Source organism: Anomaloglossus baeobatrachus, chromosome 4, assembly GCF_048569485.1.
Source record: "Anomaloglossus baeobatrachus isolate aAnoBae1 chromosome 4, aAnoBae1.hap1, whole genome shotgun sequence".
NCBI classification, from domain to species: Eukaryota; Metazoa; Chordata; class Amphibia; order Anura; family Aromobatidae; genus Anomaloglossus; species Anomaloglossus baeobatrachus.
In genome coordinates this window covers 670,063,612-670,086,789 of record NC_134356.1, presented here as the reverse complement: position 1 = coordinate 670,086,789, position 23,178 = coordinate 670,063,612, and the positions used below count along the sequence as shown (strand labels likewise).

The window sequence follows — 23,178 nt, the reverse complement described above, 5'->3', positions numbered from 1 at the left end:
GAAATATAATCTATTTTATGGCCACAGATTTCAGTTTCTAAGCGTTTTTTAAGAAGTTTTGGGCAACTGGAATTCGATATAACTGTAAATATTGACAGCTAAGTCTATCACTAATTGTAATGCAGGCAAAACTAATCCAAGCAACTTGAAGTAAAATAGAAATATAATCTATTGTATGGCCAGAGATTTCAGTTTCTAAGCGTTTTTTAAGAAGTTTTGGGCAACTGGAATTCGATATAACTGTAAATATTGACAGCTAAGTCTATCACTAATTGTAATGCAGGCAAAAATAATCCAAGCAATGGCATAATTTACTGGCTCATCACGTGACAAGTTAGAGTGGTTGTTGGCAACATATTGCTCATAATATAAAAAAAGCTTGTCAATTCTCATTTAAGATTGGTTCCTATGCTTTTGATGGGCTCTCTAAGAATTGGTCAACTTTCAACGTATTTTACCTTTCACTGTGGACAGATCAAGCTTTGAGAGGTCAGCAGCTGGCTCAAAATTAGAGCAAGTTCATTAAAAGAGAGTAGATATGGGGCAAAAGTGGCCGGTTAGCTCAATCGGTTAAAGCGTGGTGCTAATAACGCCAAGGTTGCGGGTTCGACCCCCGTGCTGGCCATTCCTTTGGCTTTCTGTTAACATCCAGTGACTTTTGGAAAAAGATCCGTAGGTTTTATGCATCCAATGTGTAAAATTAATTTACAAACTTGAAATAACTTGGTTAGAGTAAGAGAGTGGCCATGTTACATCGTCGTTAACCTTAAAGTATGACAGGGTAACGAATTGAAGCAAAATAGAAATATAATCTATTGTATGGCCAGAGATTTCAGTTTCTAAGCGTTTTTTAAGAAGTTTTGGGCAACTGGAATTCGATATAACTAAATATTGACAGCTAAGTCTATCACTAATCGTAATGCAGGCAAAACTAATCCAAGCGACTTGAAGCAAAATAGAAAAATAATCTATTTTATGGCCAGAGATTTCAGTTTCTAAGTGTTTTTTAAGAAGTTTTGGGCAACTGGAATTCGATATAACTGTAAATATTGACAGCCAAGTCTATCACTAATTGTAATGCAGGCAAAACTAATCCAAGCAACTTGAAGCAAAATAGAAATATAATCTATTGTATGGCCAGAGATTTCAGTTTCTAAGCATTTTTTAAGAAGTTTTGGGCAACTGGAATTCGATATAACTGTAAATATTGACAGCTAAGTCTATCACTAATTGTAATGTAGGCAAAAACTAATCCAAGCAATGGCGTAATTTACTGGCTCATCACGTGACAAGTTAGAGTGGTTGTTGGCAACATATTGCTCATAATATAAAAAAAGCTTGTCAATTCTCATTTAAGATTGGTTCCTATGCTTTTGATGGGCTCTCTAAGAATTAGTCAACTTTCAACGTATTTTACCTTTCACTGTGGACAGATCAAGCTTTGAGAGGTCAGTAGCTGGCTCAAAATTAGAGCAAGTTCATTAAAAGAGAGTAGATATGGGGCAATAGTGGCCGGTTAGCTCAATCGGTTAGAGCGTGGTGCTAATAACGCCAAGGTTGCGGGTTCGACCCCCGTGCTGGCAATTCCTTTGGCTTTCTGTTCACATCTAGTGACTTTTGGAAAAAGATCCGTAGGTTTTATCCATCCAATGTGTAAAATTAATTTACAAACTTGAAATAACTTGGTTAGAGTAAGAGAGTGGCCATGTTACATCGTCGTTAACCTTAAAGTATGACAGAGTAACGAATTGAAGCAAAATAGAAATATAATCTATTGTATGGCCAGAGATTTCAGTTTCTAAGCGTTTTTTAAGATGTTTTGGGCAACTGAAATTCGATATAACTGTAAATATTGACAGCTAAGTCTATCACTAATTGTAATGCAGGCAAAAACTAATCCAAGCAATGGTGTAATTTACTGGCTCATCACGTGACAAGTTAGAGTGGTTGGTGGCAACATATTACTCATAATATAAAAAAAGCTTGTCAATTCTCATTTAATATTGGTTTCTATGCTTTTGATGGGCTCTCTAAGAATTAGTCAACTTTCAACGTATTTTACCTTTCACTGTGGACAGATCAAGCTTCGAGAGGTCAGTAGCTGGCTCAAAATTAGAGCAAGTTCATTAAAAGAGAGTAGATATGAGGCAAAAGTGGCCGGTTAGCTAAATCGGTTAGAGTGTGGTGCTAATAACGCCAAGGTTGCGGGTTCGACCCCCGTGCTGGCCATTCCCTTCGCTTTTTGTTCACATCCAGTGACTTTTGGAAAAAGATCCGTAGGTTTTATCCATCCAATGTGTAAAATTAATTTACAAACTTGAAATAACTTGGTTAGAGTAAGAGAGTGGCCATGTTACATCGTCGTTAACCTTAAAGTATGACAGAGTAACGAATTGAAGCAAAATAGAAATATAATCTATTGTATGGCCAGAGATTTCAGTTTCTAAGCGTTTTTTAAGAAGTTTTGGGCAACTGGAATTCGATATAACTGTAAATATTGACAGCTAAGTCTATCACTAATTGTAATGCAGGCAAAACTAATCCAAGCGACTTGAACGAAAATAAAAAAATAATCTATTTTATGGCCAGAGATTTCAGTTTCTACGCGTTTTTTAAGAGGTTTTGGGCAACTGGAATTCGATATAACTGTAAATATTGACAGCTAAGTCTATCACTAATTGTAATGCAGGCAAAAACTAATCCAAGCAATGGCGTAATTTACTGGCTCATCACGTGACAAGTTAGAGTGGTTGGTGGCAACATATTGCTCATAATATAAAAAAAGCTTGTCAATTCTCATTTAAGATTGGGTCCTATGCTTTTGATGGGCTCTCTAAGAATTAGTCAACTTTCAACGTATGTTACCTTTCACTGTGGACAGATCAAGCTTTGAGAGGTCAGTAGCTGGCTCAAAATTAGAGCAAGTTCATTAAAAGAGAGTAGATATGGGGCAAAAGTGGCCGGTTAGCTTAATCGGTTAGAGCGTGGTGCTAATAACGCCAAGGTTGCGGGCTCGACCCCCGTGCTGGCCATTCCTTTGGCTTTCTGTTCACATCCAGTGACTTTTGGAAAAAGATCCGTAAGTTTTATCCATCCAATGTGTAAAATTAATTTACAACCTTGAAATAACTTGGTTAGAGTAAGAGAGTGCCCATGTTGCATCGTCGTTAACCTTAAAGTATGACAGAGTAACGAATTGAAGCAAAATAGAAATATAATCTATTGTATGGCCAGAGATTTCAGATTCTAAGCGTTTTTTAAGAAGTTTTGGGCAACTGAAATTCGATATAACTGTAAATATTGACAGCTAAGTCTATCACTAATTGTAATGCAGGCAAAAACTAATCCAAGCAATGGTGTAATTTACTGGCTCATCACGTGACAAGTTAGAGTGGTTGGTGGCAACATATTACTCATAATATAAAAAAAGCTTGTCAATTCTCATTTAAGATTGGTTTCTATGCTTTTGATGGGCTCTCTAAGAATTAGTCAACTTTCAACGTATTTTACCTGTCACTGTGGACAGATCAAGCTTTGAGAGGTCAGTAGCTGGCTCAAAATTAGAGCAAGTTCATTAAAAGAGAGTAGATATGAGACAAAAGTGGCCAGTTAGCTAAATCGGTTAGAGTGTGGTGCTAATAACGCCAAGGTTGCGGGTTCGACCCCGGGCTGGCCTTTCCCTTCGCTTTCTGTTCACATCCAGTGACTTTTGGAAAAAGATCCGTAGGTTTTATCCATCCAATGTGTAAAATTAATTTACAAACTTGAAATAACTTGGTTAGAGTAAGAGAGTGGCCATGTTACATCGTCGTTAACCTTAAAGTATGACAGAGTAACGAATTGAAGCAAAATAGAAATATAATCTATTGTATGGCCAGAGATTTCAGTTTCTAAGCGTTTTTTAGGAAGTTTTGGGCAACTGGAATTCGATATAACTGTAAATATTGACAGCTAAGTCTATCACTAATCGTAATGCAGGCAAAACTAATCCAAGCGACTTGAAGCAAAATAGAAAAATAATCTATTTTATGGCCAGAGATTTCAGTTTCTAAGTGTTTTTTAAGAAGTTTTGGGCAACTGGAATTCGATATAACTGTAAATATTGACAGCCAAGTCTATCACTAATTGTAATGCAGGCAAAACTAATCCAAGCAACTTGAAGCAAAATAGAAATATAATCTATTGTATGGCCAGAGATTTCAGTTTCTAAGCATTTTTTAAGAAGTTTTGGGCAACTGGAATTCGATATAACTGTAAATATTGACAGCTAAGTCTATCACTAATTGTAATGTAGGCAAAAACTAATCCAAGCAATGGCGTAATTTACTGGCTCATCACGTGACAAGTTAGAGTGGTTGTTGGCAACATATTGCTCATAATATAAAAAAAGCTTGTCAATTCTCATTTAAGATTGGTTCCTATGCTTTTGATGGGCTCTCTAAGAATTAGTCAACTTTCAACGTATTTTACCTTTCACTGTGGACAGATCAAGCTTTGAGAGGTCAGTAGCTGGCTCAAAATTAGAGCAAGTTCATTAAAAGAGAGTAGATATGGGGCAATAGTGGCCGGTTAGCTCAATCGGTTAGAGCGTGGTGCTAATAACGCCAAGGTTGCGGGTTCGACCCCCGTGCTGGCAATTCCTTTGGCTTTCTGTTCACATCTAGTGACTTTTGGAAAAAGATCCGTAGGTTTTATCCATCCAATGTGTAAAATTAATTTACAAACTTGAAATAACTTGGTTAGAGTAAGAGAGTGGCCATGTTACATCGTCGTTAACCTTAAAGTATGACAGAGTAACGAATTGAAGCAAAATAGAAATATAATCTATTGTATGGCCAGAGATTTCAGTTTCTAAGCGTTTTTTAAGAAGTTTTGGGCAACTGAAATTCGATATAACTGTAAATATTGACAGCTAAGTCTATCACTAATTGTAATGCAGGCAAAAACTAATCCAAGCAATGGTGTAATTTACTGGCTCATCACGTGACAAGTTAGAGTGGTTGGTGGCAACATATTACTCATAATATAAAAAAAGCTTGTCAATTCTCATTTAATATTGGTTTCTATGCTTTTGATGGGCTCTCTAAGAATTAGTCAACTTTCAACGTATTTTACCTTTCACTGTGGACAGATCAAGCTTCGAGAGGTCAGTAGCTGGCTCAAAATTAGAGCAAGTTCATTAAAAGAGAGTAGATATGAGGCAAAAGTGGCCGGTTAGCTAAATCGGTTAGAGTGTGGTGCTAATAACGCCAAGGTTGCGGGTTCGACCCCCGTGCTGGCCATTCCCTTCGCTTTTTGTTCACATCCAGTGACTTTTGGAAAAAGATCCGTAGGTTTTATCCATCCAATGTGTAAAATTAATTTACAAACTTGAAATAACTTGGTTAGAGTAAGAGAGTGGCCATGTTACATCGTCGTTAACCTTAAAGTATGACAGAGTAACGAATTGAAGCAAAATAGAAATATAATCTATTGTATGGCCAGAGATTTCAGTTTCTAAGCGTTTTTTAAGAAGTTTTGGGCAACTGGAATTCGATATAACTGTAAATATTGACAGCTAAGTCTATCACTAATTGTAATGCAGGCAAAACTAATCCAAGCGACTTGAACGAAAATAAAAAAATAATCTATTTTATGGCCAGAGATTTCAGTTTCTACGCGTTTTTTAAGAGGTTTTGGGCAACTGGAATTCGATATAACTGTAAATATTGACAGCTAAGTCTATCACTAATTGTAATGCAGGCAAAAACTAATCCAAGCAATGGCGTAATTTACTGGCTCATCACGTTACAAGTTAGAGTGGTTGGTGGCAACATATTGCTCATAATATAAAAAAAGCTTGTCAATTCTCATTTAAGATTGGGTCCTATGCTTTTGATGGGCTCTCTAAGAATTAGTCAACTTTCAACGTATGTTACCTTTCACTGTGGACAGATCAAGCTTTGAGAGGTCAGTAGCTGGCTCAAAATTAGAGCAAGTTCATTAAAAGAGAGTAGATATGGGGAAAAAGTGGCCGGTTAGCTTAATCGGTTAGAGCGTGGTGCTAATAATGCCAAGGTTGCGGGTTCGACCCCCGTGCTGGCCATTCCTTTGGCTTTCTGTTCACATCTAGTGACTTTTGGAAAAAGATCCGTAAGTTTTATCCATCCAATGTGTAAAATTAATTTACAAACTTGAAATAACTTGGTTAGAGTAAGAGAGTGCCCATGTTGCTTCGTCGTTAACCTTAAAGTATGACAGAGTAACGAATGGAAGCAAAATAGAAATATAATCTATTGTATGGCCAGAGATTTCAGTTTCTAATCGTTTTTTAAGAAGTTTTGGGCAACTGGAATTCGATATAACTGTAAATATTGACAGCTAAGTCTATCACTAATTGTAATGCAGGCAAAAACTAATCCAAGCAATGGCGTAATTTACTGGCTCATCACGTGACAAGTTAGAGTGGTTGGTGGCAACATATTGCTCATAATATAAAAAAAGCTTGTCAATTCTCATTTAAGATTGGTTCCTATGCTTTTGATGGGCTCTCTAAGAATTAGTCAACCTTCAACGTATTTTACCTTTCACTGTGGACAGATCAAGCTTTGAGAGGTCAGTAGCTGGCTCAAAATTAGAGCAAGTTCATTAAAAGAGAGTAGAGATGGGGCAAAAGTGGCCAGTTAGCTCAATCGGTTAGAGCGTGGTGCTAATAATGCCAAGGTTGCGGGTTCGACCCCCGTGCTGGCCATTCCCTTCGCTTTCTGTTCACAGCCAGTGACTTTTGGAAAAAGATCCGTAGGTTTTATCCATCCAATGTGTAAAATTAATTTACAAACTTGAAATAACTTGGTTAGAGTAAGAGAGTGGCCATGTTACATCGTCGTTAACCTTAAAGTATGACAGAGTAACGAATTGAAGCAAAATAGAAATATAATCTATTGTATGGCCAGAGATTTCAGTTTCTAAGCGTTTTTTAAGAACTTTTGGGCAAATGGAATTCGATATAACTAAATATTGACAGCTAAGTCTATCACTAATTGTAATGCAGGCAAAACTAATCCAAGCGACTTGAAGCAAAATAGAAATATAATCTATTTTATGGCCACAGATTTCAGTTTCTAAGCGTTTTTTAAGAAGTTTTGGGCAACTGGAATTCGATATAACTGTAAATATTGACAGCTAAGTCTATCACTAATTGTAATGCAGGCAAAACTAATCCAAGCAACTTGAAGTAAAATAGAAATATAATCTATTGTATGGCCAGAGATTTCAGTTTCTAAGCGTTTTTTAAGAAGTTTTGGGCAACTAGAATTCGATATAACTGTAAATATTGACAGCTAAGTCTATCACTAATTGTAATGCAGGCAAAAACTAATCCAAGCAATGGCGTAATTTACTGGCTCATCACGTGACAAGTTAGAGTGGTTGGTGGCAACATATTGCTCATAATATAAAAAAAGCTTGTCAATTCTCATTTAAGATTGGTTCCTATGCTTTTGATGGGCTCTCTAAGAATTAGTCAACTTTCAACGTATTTTACCTTTCACTGTGGACAGATCAAGCTTTGAGAGGTCAGTAGCTGGCTCAAAATTAAAGCAAGATCATTAAAAGAGAGTAGATATGGGACAAAAGTGGCCGGTTAGCTCAATCGGTTAGAGCGTGGTGCTAATAACGCCAAGGTTACGGGTTCGACCCCTGTGCTTGCCATTCCTTTGGCTTTCTGTTCACATCCAGTGACTTTTGGAAAAAGATCCGTAGGTTTTATCCATCCAATGTGTAAAATTAATTTACAAACTTGAAATAACTTGGTTAGAGTAAGAGAGTGGCCATGTTACATCGTCGTTAACCTTAAAGTATGACAGAGTAACGAATTGAAGCAAAATAGAAATATAATCTATTGTATGGCCAGAGATTTCAGTTTCTAAGCGTTTTTAAGAAGTTTTGGGCAACTGGAATTTGATATAACTGTAAATATTGACAGCTAAGTCTATCACTAATTGTAATGCAGGCAAAAACTAATCCAAGCAATGGCGTAATTTACTGGCTCATCACGTGACAAGTTAGAGTGGTTGGTGGCAACATATTGCTCATAATATAAAAAAAGCTTGTCAATTCTCATTTAAGATTGGTTCCTATGCTTTTGATGGGCTCTCTAAGAATTAGTCAACTTTCAACGTATTTTACCTTTCACTGTGGACAGATCAAGCTTTGAGAGGTCAGTAGCTGGCTCAAAATTAAAGCAAGTTCATTTAAAGAGAGTAGATATGGGGCAAAAAAGTGGCTGGTTAGCCTAATCGGTTAGAGCATGGTGCTAATAACGCCAAGGTTGCGGGTTCGACCCCTGTGCTGGCCTTTCCTTTGGCTTTCTGTTCACATCCAGTGACTTTTGGAAAAAGATCCGTAGGTTTTATCCATCCGATGTGTAAAATTAATTTACAAACTTGAAATAACTTGGTTAGAGTAAGAGAGTGGCCATGTTACTTCGTCGTTAACCTTAAAGTATGACAGAGTAACGAATTGAAGCAAAATAGAAATATAATCTATTGTATGGCCAGAGATTTCAGTTTCTAAGCGTTTTTTAAGAAGTTTTGGGCAACTGAAATTCGATATAACTGTAAATATTGACAGCTAAGTCTATCACTAATTGTAATGCAGGCAAAAACTAATCCAAGCAATGGCGTAATTTACTGGCTCATCACGTGACAAGTTAGAGTGGTTGGTGGCAACATATTGCTCATAATATAAAAAAAGCTTGTCAATTCTCATATAAGATTGGTTCCTATGCTTTTGATGGGCTCTCTAAGAATTAGTCAACTTTCAACGTATTTTACCTTTCACTGTGGACAGATCAAGCTTTGAGAGGTCAGTAGCTGGCTCAAAATTAGGGCAAGATCATTAAAAGAGAGTAGATATGGGGCAAAAGTGGCAAGTTAGCTCAATCGGTTAGAGCGTGGTGCTAATAACGCTAAGGTTGCGGGTTTGGCCCCCGTACTGGCCATTCCTTTGGCTTTCTGTTCACATCCAGTGACTTTTGGAAAAAGATCCGTAGGTTTTATCCATCCGATGTGTAAAATTAATTTACAAACTTGAAATAACTTGGTTAGAGTAAGAGAGTGGCCATGTTACTTCGTCGTTAACCTTAAAGTATGACAGAGTAACGAATTGAAGCAAAATAGAAATATAATCTATTGTATGGCCAAAGATTTCAGTTTCTAAGCGTCTTTTAAGAAGTTTTGGGCAACTGAAATTCGATATAACTGTAAATATTGACAGCTAAGTCTATCACTAATTGTAATGCAGGCAAAAACTAATCCAAGCAATGGCGTAATTTACTGGCTCATCACGTGACAAGATAGAGTGGTTGGTTGCAACATATTGCTCGTAATATAAAAAAAACTTGTCAATTCTCATTTAAGATTGGTTCCTATGCTTTTGATGGGCTCTCTAAGAATTAGTCAACTTTCAACGTATTTTACCTTTCACTGTGGACAGATCAAGCTTTGAGCTTTGAGTAGCTGGCTCAAAATTAGAGCAAGTTCATTAAAAGAGAGTAGATATGGGGCAAAAGTGGCCGGTTAGCTCAATCGGTTAGACCGTGGTGCTAATAACGCCAAGGATGCGGGTTCAACCCCCGTGCTGGCCATTCCTTTGGCTTTCTGTTCACATCCAGTGACTTTTGGAAAAAGATCCGTAGGTTTTATCCATCCAATGTGTAAAATTAATTTACAAACTTGAAATAACTTGGTTAGAGTAAGAGAGTGGCCATGTTACATCGTCGTTAACCTTAAAGTATGACAGAGTAACAAATTGAAGCAAAATAGAAATATAATCTATTGTATGGCCAGAGATTTCAGTTTCTAAGCGTTTTTTAAGAAGTTTTGGGCAACTGAAATTCGATATAACTGTAAATATTGACAGCTAAGTCTATCACTAATTGTAATGCAGGCAAAAACTAATCCAAGCAATGGCGTAATTTACTGGCTCATCACGTGACAAGTTAGTGTGGTTGGTGGCAACATATTGCTCATAATATAAAAAAAGCTTGTCAATTCTCATTTAAGATTGGTTCCTATGCTTTTGATGGGCTCTCTAAGAATTAGTCAACTTTCAACGTATTTTACCTTTCACTGTGGACAGATCAAGCTTTGAGAGGTCAGTAGCTGGCTCAAAATTAGAGCAAGATCATTAAAAGAGAGTAGATATGGGGCAAAAGTGGCCGGTTAGCTCAATCGGTTAGAGCGTGTTGCTAATAACGCCAAGGTTGCGGGTTCGACCCCTGTGCTGGCCATTCCTTTGGCTTTCTGTTCACATCCAGTGACTTTTGGAAAAAGATCCGTAGGTTTTATCCATCCGATGTGTAAAACTAATTTACAAGCTTGAAATAACTTGGTTAGAGTAAGAGAGTGGCCATGTTACATCGTCGTTAACCTTAAAGTATGACAGAGTAACGAATTGAAGCAAAATAGAAATATAATCTATTGTATGGCCAGAGATTTCAGTTTCTAAGCGTTTTTTAAGAAGTTTTGGGCAACTGGAATTCGATATAACTGTAAATATTGACAGCTAAGTCTATCACTAATTGTAATGCAGGCAAAAACTAATCCAAGCAATGGCGTAATTTACTGGCTCATCACGTGACAAGTTAGAGTGGTTGGTGGCAACATATTGCTCATAATATAAAAAAAGCTTGTCAATTCTCATTTAAGATTGGTTCCTATGCTTTTGATGGGCTCTCTAAGAATTAGTCAACTTTCAACGTATTTTACCTTTCACTGTGGACAGATCAAGCTTTGAGAGGTCAGTAGCTGGCTCAAAATTAGGGCAAGATCATTAAAAGAGAGTAGATATGGGGCAAAAGTGGCCAGTTAGCTCAATCGGTTAGAGCGTGGTGCTAATAATGCCAAGGTTGCAGGTTCGACCCCCGTGCTGGCCATTCCTTTGGCTTTCTGTTCACATCCAGTGTCTTTTGGAAAAAGATCCGTAGGTTTTATCCATCCGATGTGTAAAATTAATTTACAAACTTGAAATAACTTGGTTAGAGTAAGAGAGTGGCCATGTTACTTCGTCGTTAACCTTAAAGTATGACAGAGTAACGAATTGAAGCAAAATAGAAATATAATCTATTGTATGGCCAGAGATTTCAGTTTCTAAGCGTTTTTTAAGAAGTTTTGGGCAACTGGAATTCGATATAACTGTAAATATTGACAGCTAAGTCTATCACTAATTGTAATGCAGGCAAAAACTAATCCAAGAAATGGCGTAATTTACTGGCTCATCACGTGACAAGTTAGAGTGGTTGGTTGCAACATATTGCTCATAATATAAAAAAAACTTGTCAATTCTCATTTAAGATTGGTTCCTATGCTTTTGATGGGCTCTCTAAGAATTAGTCAACTTTCAACGTATTTTACCTTTCACTGTGGACAGATCAAGCTTTGAGAGGTCAGTAGCTGGCTCAAAATTAGAGCAAGTTCATTAAAAGAGAGTAGATATGGGGCAAAAGTGGCCGGTTAGCTCAATCGGTTAGAGCGTGGTGCTAATAACGCCAAGGTTGCGGGTTCGATCCCCGTGCTGGCCATTCCTTTGGCTTTCTGTTCACATCCAGTGACTTTTGGAAAAAGATCCGTAGGTTTTATCCATCCAATGTGTAAAATTAATTTACAAACTTGAAATAACTTGGTTAGAGTAAGAGAGTGGCCATGTTACATCATCGTTAACCTTAAAGTATGACAGAGTAACGAATTGAAGCAAAATAGAAATATAATCTATTGTATGGCCAGAGATTTCAGTTTCTAAGTGTTTTTTAAGAAGTTTTGGGCAACTGGAATTCGATATAACTGTAAATATTGACAGCTAAGTCTATCACTAATTGTAATGCAGGCAAAACTAATCCAAGCGACTTGAATCAAAATAGAAAAATAATCTATTGTATGGCCAGAGATTTCAGTTTCTAAGCGGTTTTTAAGAAGTTTTGGGCAACTGGAATTCGATATAACTGTAAATATTGACAGCTAAGTCTATCACTAATTGTAATGCAGGCAAAAACTAATCCAAGCAATGGCGTAATTTACTGGCTCATCATGTGACAAGTTAGAGTGGTTGGTGGCAACATATTGCTCATAATATAAAAAAAGCTTGTCAATTCTCATTTAAGATTGGTTCCTATGCTTTTGATGGGCTCTCTAAGAATTAGTCAACTTTCAACGTATTTTACCTTTCACTATGGACAGATCAAGCTTTGAAAGGTCAGTAGCTGGCTCAAAATTAGAGCAAGTTCATTAAAAAAGAGTAGATACGGGTCAAAAGTGGCCGGTTAGCTCAATCGGTTAGAGCGTGGTGCTAATAACGCCAAGGTTGCGGGTTCGACCCCCGTGCTGGCCATTCCTTTGGCTTTCTGTTCACATCCAGTGACTTTTGGAAAAAGATCCGTAGGTTTTATCCATCCAATGTGTAAAATTAATTTACAAACTTGAAATAACTTGGTTAGAGTAAGAGAGTGGCCATGTTACATCATCGTTAACCTTAAAGTATGACAGAGTAACGAATTCAAGCAAAATAGAAATATAATCTATTGTATGGCCAGAGATTTCAGTTTCTAAGCGTTTTCTAAGAAGTTTTGGGCAACTGGAATTCGATATAACTGTAAATATTGACAGCTAAGTCCATCACTAATTGTAATGCAGGCAAAAACTAGTCCAAGCAATGGCGTAATTTACTGGCTCATCACGTGACAAGTTAGAGTGCTTCGTGGCAACATATTGCTCATAATATAAAAAAAGCTTGTCAATTCTCATTTAAGATTGGTTCCTATGCTTTTGATGGGCTCTCTAAGAATTAGTCAACTTTCAACGTATTTTACCTTTCACTGTGGACAGATCAAGCTTTGAGAGGTCAGTAGCTGGCTCAAAATTAGAGCAAGTTCATTAAAAGAGAGTAGATATGGGGCAAAAGTGGTCGGTTAGCTCAATCGGTTAGAGCGTGGTGCTAAAAACGCCAAGGTTGCGGGTTCGACCCCCGTGCTGGCCATTCCTTTGGCTTTCTGTTCACATCCAGTGACTTTTGGAAAAAGATCCGTAGGTTTTTTCCATCCAATGTGTAAAATTAATTTACAAACTTGAAATAACTTGGTTAGAGTAAGAGAGTGGCCATGTTACATCGTCGTTAACCTTAAAGTATGACAGAGTAACGAATTGAAGCAAAATAGAAATATAATCTATTGTATGGCCAGAGATTTCAGTTTCTAAGTGTTTTTTAAGAAGTTTTGGGCAACTGGAATTCGATATAACTGTAAATATTGACAGCTAAGTCTATCACTAATTGTAATGCAGGCAAAACTAATCCAAGCAACTTGAAGCAAAATAGAAATATAATTTATTGTATGGCCAGAGATTTCAGTTTCTAAGCGTTTTTTAAGAAGTTTTGGGCAACTGGAATTCGATATAACTGTAAATATTGACAGCTAAGTCTATCACTAATTGTAATGCAGGCAAAAACTAATCCAAGCAATGGCGTAATTTACTGGCTCATCACGTGACAAGTTAGAGTGGTTGGTGGCAACATATTGCTCATAATATAAAAAAAGCTTGTCAATTCTCATTTAAGATTGGTTCTTATGCTTTTGATGGGCTCTCTAAGAATTAGTCAACTTTCAACGTATTTTACCTTTCACTGTGGACAGATCAAGCTTTGAAAGGTCAGTAGCTGGCTCAAAATTAGAGCAAGTTCATTAAAAGAGAGTAGATATGGGGCAAAAGTGGCCGGTTAGCTCAATCGGTTAGAGCGTGGTGCTAATAACGCCAAGGTTGCGGGTTCGGCCCCTGTGCTGGCCATTCCTTTGGCTTTCTATTCACATCCAGTGACTTTTGGAAAAAGATCCGTAGGTTTTATCCATCCAATGTGTAAAATTAATTTACAAACTTGAAATAACTTGGTTAGAGTAAGAGAGTGGCCATGTTACATCGTCGTTAACCTTAAAGTATGACAGAGTAACGAATTGAAGCAAAATAGAAATATAATCTATTGTATGGCCAGAGATTTCAGTTTCTAAGTATTTTTTAAGAAGTTTTGGGCAACTGGAATTCGATATATCTGTAAATAATGACAGCTATGTCTATCACTAATTGTAATGCAGGCAAAAACTAATCCAGCAATGGCGTAATTTACTGGCTCATCACGTGACAAGTTAGAGTGGTTGGTGGAAACATATTGCTCATAATATAAAAAAAGCTTGTCATTTCTCATTTAAGATTGGTTCCTATGCTTTTGATGGGCTCTCTAAGAATTAGTCAACTTTCAACGTATTTTACCTTTCACTGTGGACAGATCAAGCTTTGAGAGGTCAGTAGCTGGCTCAAAATTAGAGCAAGTTCATTAAAAGAGAGTAGATATGGGGCAAAAGTGGCCGGTTAGCTCAATCAGTTAGAGCGTGGTGCTGATAACGCCAAGGTTGCGGGTTCGACCCCCATGCTGGCCATTCCTTTGGCTTTCTGTTCACATCCAGTGACTTTTGGAAAAAGTTCCGTAGGTTTTATCCATCCAATGTGTAAAATTAATTTACAAACTTGAAATAACTTGGTTAGAGTAAGAGAGTGGCCATGTTACATCGTCGTTAACCTTAAAGTATGACAGAGTAACGAATTGAAGCAAAAAACAAATATAATCTATTGTATGGCCAGAGATTTCAGTTTCTAAGCGTTTTTTAAGAAGTTTTGGGCAACTGGAACTCGATATAACTGTAAATATTGACAGCTAAGTCTATCACTTATTGTAATGCAGGCAAAAACTAATCCAAGCAATGGCGTAATTTACTGGCTCATCACGTGACAAGTTAGAGTGGTTGGTGGCAACATATTGCTCATAATATAAAAAAAGCTTGTCAATTCTCATTTAAGATTGGTTCCTATGCTTTTGATGGGCTCTCTAAGAATTAGTCAACTTTCAACGTATTTTACCTTTCAATGTGGACAGATCAAGCTTTGAGAGGTCAGTAGCTGGCTCAAAATTAGAGCAAGTTCATTAAAAGAGAGTAGATATGGGGCAAAAGTGGCCGGTTAGGTCAATTGGTTAGAGCGTTGTGCTAATAACACCAAGGTTGCGGGTTCGACCCCCGTGCTGGCCATTCCTTTGGCTTTCTGTTCACATCCAGTGACTTTTGGAAAAAAATCCGTAGGTTTTATCAATCCAATGTGTAAAACTAATTTACAAACTTGAAATAACTTGGTTAGAGTAAGAGAGTGGCCATGTTACATCGTCGTTAACCTTAAAGTATGACAGAGTAACGAATTGAAGCAAAATAGAAATATAATCTATTGTATGGACAGAGATTTCAGTTTCTAAGCGTTTTTTAAGAAGTTTTGGGCAACTGGAATTCGATATAACTGTAAATATTGACAGCTAAGTCTATCACTAATTGTAAAGCAGGCAAAACTAATCCAAGCGACTTGAAGCAAAATAGAAATATAATCTATTGTATGGCCAGAGATTTCAGTTTCTAAGCGTTTTTTAAGAAGTTTTGGGCAACTGGAATTCGATATACCTGTAAATATTGACAGCTAAGTCTATCACTAATTGTAATGCAGGCAAAAACTAATCCAAGCAATGGCGTAATTTACTGGCTCATCACGTGACAAGTTAGAGTGGTTGGTGGCAACATATTGCTCATAATATAAATAAAGCTTGTCAATTCTCATTTAAGATTGGTTCCTATGCTTTTGATGGGCTCTCTAAGAACTAGTCAACTTTCAACGTATTTTACCTTTCACTGTGGACAGATCAAGCTTTGAGAGGTCAGTAGCTGGCTCAAAATTAGAGCAAGTTCATTAAAAGAGAGTAGATAGGGGGCAAAAGTGGTCGGTTAGCTCAATTGGTTAGAGCGTGGTGCTAATAACGCCAAGGTTGCGGGTTCGATCCCCGTGCTTGCCATTCCTTTGGCTTTCTGTTCACATCCAGTGACTTTTGGAAAAAGGTCCGTAGGTTTTATCCATCCAATGTGTAAAATTAATTTACAAACTTGAAATAACTTGGTTAGAGTAAGAGAGTGGCCATGTTACATCGTCGTTAACCTTAAAGTATGACAGAGTAACGAATTGAAGCAAAATGGAAATATAATCTATTATATGGCCAGAGATTTCAGTTTCTAAGCGTTTTTTAAGAAGTTTTGGGCAACTGGAATTCGATATAACTGTAAATATTGACAGCTAAGTCTATCACTATTTGTAATGCAGGCAAAAACTAATCCAAGCAATGGCGTAATTTACTGGCTCATCACGTGACAAGTTAGAGTGGTTGGTGGCAACATATTGCTCATAATATAAAAAAAGCTTGTCAATTCTCATTTAAGATTGGTTCCTATGCTTTTGATGGGCTCTCTAAGAACTAGTCAACTTTCAACGTATTTTACCTTTCACTGTGGACAGATAAAGCTTTGAGAGGTCAGTAGCTGGCTCAAAATTAGAGCAAGTTCATTAAAAGAGAGTAGATATGTGGCAAAAGTGGTCGGTTAGCTCAATCGGTTAGAGCGTGGTTCTAATAACGCCAAGGTTGTGGGTTCGATCCCCGTGCTGGCCATTCCTTTGGCTTTCTGTTCACATCCAGTGACTTTTGGAAAAAGATCCGTAGGTTTTATCCATCCAATGTGTAAAATTAATTTACAAACTTGAAATTACTTGGTTAGAGTAAGAGAGTGGCCATGTTACATCGTCGTTAACCTTAAAGTATGACAGAGTAACGAATTGAAGCAAAATAGAAATATAATCTATTGTATGGCCAGAGATTTCAGTTTCTAAGTGTTTTTTAAGAAGTTTTGGGCAACTGGAATTCGATATAACTGTAAATAATGACAGCTAAGTCTATCACTAATTGTAATGCAGGCAAAAACTAATCCAAGCAATGGCGTAATTTACTGGCTCATCACGTGACAAGTTAGAGTAGTTGGTGGCAACATATTGCTCATAATATAAAAAAAGCTTGTCAATTCTCATTTAAGATTGGTTCCTATGCTTTTGATGGGCTCTCTAAGAATTAGTCAACTTTCAACGTATTTTACCTTTCACTGTGGACAGAACAAGCTTTGAGAGGTCAGTAGCTGGCTCAAAATTAGAGCAAGTTCATTAAAAGAGAGTAGATATGGGGCAACAGTGGCCGGTTAGCTCAATCGGTTAGAGCATGGTGCTAATAATGCCAAGGTTGCGGGTTCGACCCTCGTGCTGGCCATTCTTTTGGCTTTCTGTTCACATCCAGTGACTTTTGGAAAAAGATCCGTATGTTTTATGCATCCAATGTGTAAAATTAATTTACAAACTTGAAATAACTTGGTTAGAGTAAGAGAGTGGCCATGTTACCTTGTCGTAAACCTTAAAGTATGACAGAGTAACGAATTGAAGCAAAATAGAAATATAATCTATTGTATGGCCAGAGATTTCAGTTTCTAAGCGTTTTTTAAGAAGTTTTGGGCAACTGGAATTCGATATAACTGTAAATATTGACAGCTAAGTCTATCACTAATTGTAATGCAGGCAAAAACTAATCCAAGCAATGGCGTAATTTACTGGCTCATCACGTGACAAGTTAGAGTGGTTGGTGGCAACATATTGCTCATAATATAAAAAAAAGCTTGTCAATTCTCATTTAAGATTGGTTCCTATGCTTTTGATGGGCTCTCTAAGAAATAGTCAACTTTCAACGTATTTTACCTTTCACTGTGAACATATCAAGCTTTGAGAGGTCAGTAGCTGGCTCAAAATTAGAGCAAGTTCATTAAAAGAGAGTAGATATGGGGCAAAAGTGGCAGGTTAGCTCAATCGGTTAGAGCGTGGTGCTAATAACGCCAAGGTTGCGGGTTCGACCCCCGTGCTAGTCATTCCATTGGCTTTCTGTTCACATCCAGTGACATTTGGAAAAAGATCCGTAGGTTTTATCCATCCAATGTGTAAAATTAATTTACAAACTTGAAATAACTTGGTTAGAGTAAGAGAGTGGCCATGTTACATCGTCGTTAACCTTAAAGTATGACAGAGTAACGAATTGAAGCAAAATAGAAATATAATCTATTGTATGGCCAGAGATTTCAGTTTCTAAGCGTTTTTTAAGAAGTTTTGGGCAACTGGAATTCGATATAACTGTAAATATTGACAGCTAAGTCTATCACTAATTGTAATGCAGGCAAAACTAATCCAAGCGACTTGAAGCAAAATAGAAATATAATCTATTGTATGGCCAGATATTTCAGTTTCTAAGCGTTTTTTAAGAAGTTTTGGGCAACTGGAATTCGATATAACTGTAAATATTGACAGCTAAGTCTATCACTAATTGTAATGCAGGCAAAAACTAATCCAAGCAATGGCGTAATTTACTGGCTCATCACGTGACAAGTTAGAGTGTTGGTGGCAACATATTGCTCATAATATAAAAAAAAGCTTGTCAATTCTCATTTAAGATTGGTTCCTATGCTTTTGATGGGCTCTCTAAGAATTAGTCAATTTTCAACGTATTTTACCTTTCACTGTGGACAGATCAAGCTTTGAGAGGTTAATAGCTGGCTCAAAATTAGAGCTAGTTCATTAAAAGAGAGTAGATATGGGGCAAACGTGGCCGGTTAGCTCAATCGGTTAGAGTGTGGTGCTAATAACGCCAAGGTTGCAGGTCCGACCCCTGTGCTGGCCAATCCTTTGGCTTTCTGTTCACATCCAGTGACTTTTGGAAAAAGATCCGTAGGTTTTATCCATCCAATGTGTAAAATTAATTTACAAACTTGAAATAACTTGGTTAGAGTAAGAGAGTGGCCATGTTACATCGTCGTTAACCTTAAAGTATGACAGAGTAACGACTTGAAGCAAAATAGAAATATAATCTATTGTATGGCCAGAGATTTCAGTTTCTAAGCGTTTTTTAAGAAGTTTTGGGCAACTGAAATTCGATATAACTGTAAATATTGACAGCTAAGTCTATCACTAATTGTAATGCAGGCAAAAACTAATCCAAGCAATGGCGTAATTTACTGGCTCATCACGTGACAAGTTAGAGTGGTTGGTGGCAACATATTGCTCATAATATAAAAAAAGCTTGTCAATTCTCATTTAAGATTGGTTCTTATGCTTTTGATGGGCTCTCTAAGAATTAGTCAACTTTCAACGTATTTTACCTTTCACTGTGGACAGATCAAGCTTTGAAAGGTCAGTAGCTGGCTCAAAATTAGAGCAAGTTCATTAAAAGAGAGTAGATATGGGGCAAAAGTGGCCGGTTAGCTCAATCGGTTAGAGCGTGGTGCTAATAACGCCAAGGTAGCGGGTTCGGCCCCCGTGCTGGCCATTCCTTTGGCTTTCTATTCACATCCAGTGACTTTTGGAAAAAGATCCGTAGGTTTTATCCATCCAATGTGTAAAATTAATTTACAAACTTGAAATAACTTGGTTAGAGTAAGAGAGTGGCCATGTTACATCGTCGTTAACCTTAAAGTATGACAGAGTAACGAATTGAAGCAAAATAGAAATATAATCTATTGTATGGCCAGAGATTTCAGTTTCTAAGTGTTTTTTAAGAAGTTTTGGGCAACTGGAATTCGATATATCTGTAAATAATGACAGCTAAGTCTATCACTAATTGTAATGCAGGCAAAAACTAATCCAGCAATGGCGTAATTTACTGGCTCATCACGTGACAAGTTAGAGTGGTTGGTGGCAACATATTGCTCATAATATAAAAAAAGCTTGTCATTTCTCATTTAAGATTGGTTCCTATGCTTTTGATGGGCTCTCTAAGAATTAGTCAACTTTCAACGTATTTTACCTTTCACTGTGGACAGATCAAGCTTTGAGAGGTCAGTAGCTGGCTCAAAATTAGAGCAAGTTCATTAAAAGAGAGTAGATATGGGGCAAAAGTGGCTGGTTAGCTCAATCAGTTAGAGCGTGGTGCTGATAACGCCAAGGTTGCGGGTTCGACCCCCATGCTGGCCATTCCTTTGGCTTTCTGTTCACATCCAGTGACTTTTGGAAAAAGTTCCGTAGGTTTTATCCATCCAATGTGTAAAATTAATTTACAAACTTGAAATAACTTGGTTAGAGTAAGAGAGTGGCCATGTTACATCGTCGTTAACCTTAAAGTATGACATAGTAACGAATTGAAGCAAAAAACAAATATAATCTATTGTATGGCCAGAGATTTCAGTTTCTAAGCGTTTTTTAAGAAGTTTTGGGCAACTGGAACTCGATATAACTGTAAATATTGACAGCTAAGTCTATCACTTATTGTAATGCAGGCAAAAACTAATCCAAGCAATGGCGTAATTTACTGGCTCATCACGTGACAAGTTAGAGTGGTTGGTGGCAACATATTGCTCATAATATAAAAAAAGCTTGTCAATTCTCATTTAAGATTGGTTCCTATGCTTTTGATGGGCTCTCTAAGAATTAGTCAACTTTCAACGTATTTTACCTTTCACTGTGGACAGATCAAGCTTTGAGAGGTCAGTAGCTGGCTCAAAATTAGAGCAAGTTCATTAAAAGAGAGTAGATATGGGGCAAAAGTGGCCGGTTAGGTCAATTGGTTAGAGCGTTGTGCTAATAACACCAAGGTTGCGGGTTCGACCCCCGTGCTGGCCATTCCTTTGGCTTTCTGTTCACATCCAGTGACTTTTGGAAAAAAATCCGTAGGTTTTATCCATCCAATGTGTAAAACTAATTTACAAACTTGAAATAACTTGGTTAGAGTAAGAGAGTGGCCATGTTACATCGTCGTTAACCTTAAAGTATGACAGAGTAACGAATTGAAGCAAAATAGAAATATAATCTATTGTATGGACAGAGATTTCAGTTTCTAAGCGTTTTTTAAGAAGTTTTGGGCAACTGGAATTCGATATAACTGTAAATATTGACAGCTAAGTCTATCACTAATTGTAAAGCAGGCAAAACTAATCCAAGCGACTTGAAGCAAAATAGAAATATAATCTATTGTATGGCCAGAGATTTCAGTTTCTAAGCGTTTTTTAAGAAGTTTTGGGCAACTGGAATTCGATATAACTGTAAATATTGACAGCTAAGTCTATCACTAATTGTAATGCAGGCAAAAACTAATCCAAGCAATGGCGTAATTTACTGGCTCATCACGTGACAAGTTAGAGTGGTTGGTGGCAACATATTGCTCATAATATAAATAAAGCTTGTCAATTCTCATTTAAGATTGGTTCCTATGCTTTTGATGGGCTCTCTAAGAACTAGTCAACTTTCAACGTATTTTACCTTTCACTGTGGACAGATCAAGCTTTGAGAGGTCAGTAGCTGGCTCAAAATTAGAGCAAGTTCATTAAAAGAGAGTAGATAGGGGGCAAAAGTGGTCGGTTAGCTCAATTGGTTAGAGCGTGGTGCTAATAACGCCAAGGTTGCGGGTTCGATCCCCGTGCTTGCCATTCCTTTGGCTTTCTGTTCACATCCAGAGACTTTTGGAAAAAGGTCCGTAGGTTTTATCCATCCAATGTGTAAAATTAATTTACAAACTTGAAATAACTTGGTTAGAGTAAGAGAGTGGCCATGTTACATCGTCGTTAACCTTAAAGTATGACAGAGTAACGAATTGAAGCAAAATGGAAATATAATCTATTATATGGCCAGAGATTTCAGTTTCTAAGCGTTTTTTAAGAAGTTTTGGGCAACTGGAATTCGATATAACTGTAAATATTGACAGCTAAGTCTATCACTATTTGTAATGCAGGCAAAAACTAATCCAAGCAATGGCGTAATTTACTGGCTCATCACGTGACAAGTTAGAGTGGTTGGTGGCAACATATTGCTCATAATATAAAAAAAGCTTGTCAATTCTCATTTAAGATTGGTTCCTATGCATTTGATGGGCTCTCTAAGAACTAGTCAACTTTCAACGTATTTTACCTTTCACTGTGGACAGATAAAGCTTTGAGAGGTCAGTAGCTGGCTCAAAATTAGAGCAAGTTCATTAAAAGAGAGTAGATATGTGGCAAAAGTGGTCGGTTAGCTCAATCGGTTAGAGCGTGGTTCTAATAACGCCAAGGTTGCGGGTTCGATCCCCGTGCTGGCCATTCCTTTGGCTTTCTGTTCACATCCAGTGACTTTTGGAAAAAGATCCGTAGGTTTTATCCATCCAATGTGTAAAATTAATTTACAAACTTGAAATAACTTGGTTAGAGTAAGAGAGTGGCCATGTTACATCGTCGTTAACCTTAAAGTATGACAGAGTAACGAATTGAAGCAAAATAGAAATATAATCTATTGTATGGCCAGAGATTTCAGTTTCTAAGTGTTTTTTAAGAAGTTTTGGGCAACTGGAATTCGATATAACTGTAAATAATGACAGCTAAGTCTATCACTAATTGTAATGCAGGCAAAAACTAATCCAAGCAATGACGTAATTTACTGGCTCATCACGTGACAAGTTAGAGTAGTTGGTGGCAACATATTGCTCATAATATAAAAAAAGCTTGTCAATTCTCATTTAAGATTGGTTCCTATGCTTTTGATGGGCTCTCTAAGAATTAGTCAACTTTCAACGTATTTTACCTTTCACTGTGGACAGAACAAGCTTTGAGAGGTCAGTAGCTGGCTCAAAATTAGAGCAAGTTCATTAAAAGAGAGTAGATATGGGGCAAAAGTGGCCGGTTAGCTCAATCGGTTAGAGCATGGTGCTAATAATGCCAAGGTTGCGGGTTCGACCCTCGTGCTGGCCATTCTTTTGGCTTTCTGTTCACATCCAGTGACTTTTGGAAAAAGATCCGTAGGTTTTATGCATCCAATGTGTAAAATTAATTTACAAACTTGAAATAACTTGGTTAGAGTAAGAGAGTGGCCATGTTACCTTGTCGTAAACCTTAAAGTATGACAGAGTAACGAATTGAAGCAAAATAGAAATATAATCTATTGTATGGCCAGAGATTTCAGTTTCTAAGCGTTTTTTAAGAAGTTTTGGGCAACTGGAATTCGATATAACTGTAAATATTGACAGCTAAGTCTATCACTAATTGTAATGCAGGCAAAAACTAATCCAAGCAATGGCGTAATTTACTGGCTCATCACGTGACAAGTTAGAGTGGTTGGTGGCAACATATTGCTCATAATATAAAAAAAAGCTTGTCAATTCTCATTTAAGATTGGTTCCTATGCTTTTGATGGGCTCTCTAAGAAATAGTCAACTTTCAACGTATTTTACCTTTCACTGTGAACATATCAAGCTTTGAGA

The 23,178-nt window shown here is 37.2% G+C and overlaps 6 non-coding genes across 6 annotated transcripts; all 6 read left to right on the top strand.

Annotated features, from left to right (window-relative positions):
* Positions 1-551: 551 nt before the first annotated feature.
* Positions 552-625, top strand: TRNAI-AAU (transfer RNA isoleucine (anticodon AAU)). The gene has a single exon. It is a non-coding gene; the product is annotated as a tRNA-Ile (tRNA).
* Positions 626-6,656: 6,031 nt separating this feature from the next.
* Positions 6,657-6,730, top strand: TRNAI-AAU (transfer RNA isoleucine (anticodon AAU)). Its single transcript has one exon. It is a non-coding gene; the product is annotated as a tRNA-Ile (tRNA).
* A 4,756-nt stretch (positions 6,731-11,486) lies between these two features.
* Positions 11,487-11,560, top strand: TRNAI-AAU (transfer RNA isoleucine (anticodon AAU)). The gene has a single exon. It is a non-coding gene; the product is annotated as a tRNA-Ile (tRNA).
* A 729-nt stretch (positions 11,561-12,289) lies between these two features.
* Positions 12,290-12,363, top strand: TRNAI-AAU (transfer RNA isoleucine (anticodon AAU)). Its single transcript has one exon. It is a non-coding gene; the product is annotated as a tRNA-Ile (tRNA).
* A 571-nt stretch (positions 12,364-12,934) lies between these two features.
* TRNAF-AAA (transfer RNA phenylalanine (anticodon AAA)) lies at positions 12,935-13,008 on the top strand. Its single transcript has one exon. It is a non-coding gene; the product is annotated as a tRNA-Phe (tRNA).
* A 1,373-nt stretch (positions 13,009-14,381) lies between these two features.
* Positions 14,382-14,455, top strand: TRNAI-GAU (transfer RNA isoleucine (anticodon GAU)). The gene has a single exon. It is a non-coding gene; the product is annotated as a tRNA-Ile (tRNA).
* The last annotated feature ends 8,723 nt before the right edge of the window (positions 14,456-23,178 follow it).